The sequence below is a fragment of the Nuphar pumila genome, chromosome 15 (assembly GCF_984573655.1).
Source record: "Nuphar pumila chromosome 15, dmNupPumi1.hap1.1, whole genome shotgun sequence".
In the NCBI taxonomy this organism is placed as follows: Eukaryota; Viridiplantae; Streptophyta; class Magnoliopsida; order Nymphaeales; family Nymphaeaceae; genus Nuphar; species Nuphar pumila.
Genome location: NC_143263.1, coordinates 16,930,563 through 16,932,587, shown reverse-complemented (window position 1 = coordinate 16,932,587; position 2,025 = coordinate 16,930,563). Strand labels below are relative to the sequence as shown.

The following is a 2,025-nucleotide window of genomic DNA, read 5'->3' as shown; positions in this document are numbered from 1 at the left end:
TGCCTTAGCCCACCTATAGAAGCTACGGATACACCCAAAACTAATCAATGCAAAGTAACATGATATTTTGAAAGATGAAAGAGTCCAAACTACTAGGAACTGTTACATGCAAAGTATGATCTTTTGAAGATGAGGACGAATAGACAACCCCCCCCCCCCCACCCCCACCCACACACACACACACACACACATATAATTGAGATTCCTTTGTTCGTTCCTCCCCCCTAGAAGTGTGTGCCACACACAAAAGAAAGAAGACTTTTCGTACCTACAAGAGGCCAAAACACCTATAAATACCCCCAAACACAGAACCCTTCTTGAGTGCAAGCAAAGTACCTCCATTCCCTAGAAAGCCTTCTTCATCCATTCTTCTCTTCCACTTTGTTCATCACTAAGCTCATCACCATGTCGACCTGTGCCAACTGTGACTGTGCTGACAAGAGCCAGTGCGTGTAAGTATTCTATATCACGCTTTATGTTTTTGCCACAAAACACCTATTAAGATAGTTTAGCAAATATTGATCTTAATTTAATTTTTATTTGCAGGAAGAAAGGAAACTCATATGGTATCGATATCATCGAGACCGAGAAGAGGTAGCATAATCATGAATCAAATTTATCATGGTGGATCTAATTAACTTCACAATTGCTCAAAACTACAAAATCACTAGCTTTTTTTTGTTTATTATGCGAAAAAACTGAACCCAAGATCAGAGACTTAACTACACTGGTCTTAGCTTGTCCTAGGGCCACCATCCCAGCAGCATAAAACTCCGGTGGACTCCCCCTCGACCCCCCAAGGAGCCTCTTGCTTTGCCTTGAGGAAGGGGGTTCCCTCATGGATTCAGTTTTTAGCTTGCAATTCAAGCTGCCTAGAACTTAATAGGCATGCACTTTTTGGAATGAGCTAAGTTGCCTTCATTAAACAAGCTTATTGTTGTGATCATGTTTCTTGACATACTAAATGCTACTGATTACAGCTACTTGGACGAAGTTGTGGAGGTGCCGATGGCCGAGAACGGTGGCAAGTGCAAGTGTGGTAATTCAGGTTCAAGCTGCAAGTGTGTGAACTGTTCCTGTGGTGCCCATTAAGCTCCCCATGTCTAAATAAAGAGAACATGTGGTGCTAGTGTGTTTGTGTGCACGGCCATGCTTGAGCACTCACCCATGCTCAGCATGCTTATATGTGGGTATGTGGTTATGTTCTGATAGATGGAGACTTGATCCTTGGTATTAGTCCCTTCGGGCCTTCCTGTGTGTTTCTAGCCCGGGTTCTCTTGTCAAACTCATCTTCTTTAATAAACCTATAGTATTAGTAATACTTATTGCTTATGCTTTATTTGTTGGATCATATTTTGGATCACGTAGTTTCACAATCAACATCATGACATAAAGCAGAAAATACAGCAGTATGGAAATCATGATTGACAGTCGATCGAAACAAGAACATGGAGCAAGCATGACCGTTTCCGCATAAAACCAAAAACCAGACAACAACATATGAACAAACAGATGCATAAAGCACAATAAAAACAACAAAAGCATGTTAATATTGTGTAAAAGGCTAAGGCGTACGAAAGTACTCCTCTTAGAGAAGATTCGCTCCCACATATAGTGCAAACAGGGTCCAACGTCCTTCACCCAGGATACAATAGCTAGCCTCGACGATCAGACCGGTGCACTCCGACAGATCGTCCTTCGAAAACAACCTCCACGAACCGAAGTTACAGAAAACCCCTTTCGGGATAACTTAGGAGAGAGAGAGAGCAACAGGGAAATGGAAAACTGCAGAGCTCTACTTCAGAAATTAGTGCGTCTTCGACCTGTCGTAACCCCATCTTTGATCAGTTAAAGGAATCCGAAGAGCCATAATGGGCACGAACTACGAGGAGTCATGACCCGTTATCATTTCTCATAACCCGTTAAAGAATCCAAATATCCAGAGAAACTTTGGGCAAAAAGGTACTTTGGATATGGCCCTAAAGAGCCAATTACCCCCACCCGAACCCGGCTCGACGGGTGAGT

General features: G+C 42.8%; 1 long non-coding RNA gene across 1 annotated transcript; it reads left to right on the top strand.

The window, feature by feature from the left end:
- The first annotated feature begins 317 nt into the window (after nucleotides 1-317).
- LOC149814649 (uncharacterized) lies at nucleotides 318-1,321 on the top strand. Its single transcript, XR_016427879.1, has 3 exons — nucleotides 318-452; nucleotides 547-594; nucleotides 981-1,321. It is a non-coding gene; the product is annotated as an uncharacterized LOC149814649 (long non-coding RNA).
- The last annotated feature ends 704 nt before the right edge of the window (nucleotides 1,322-2,025 follow it).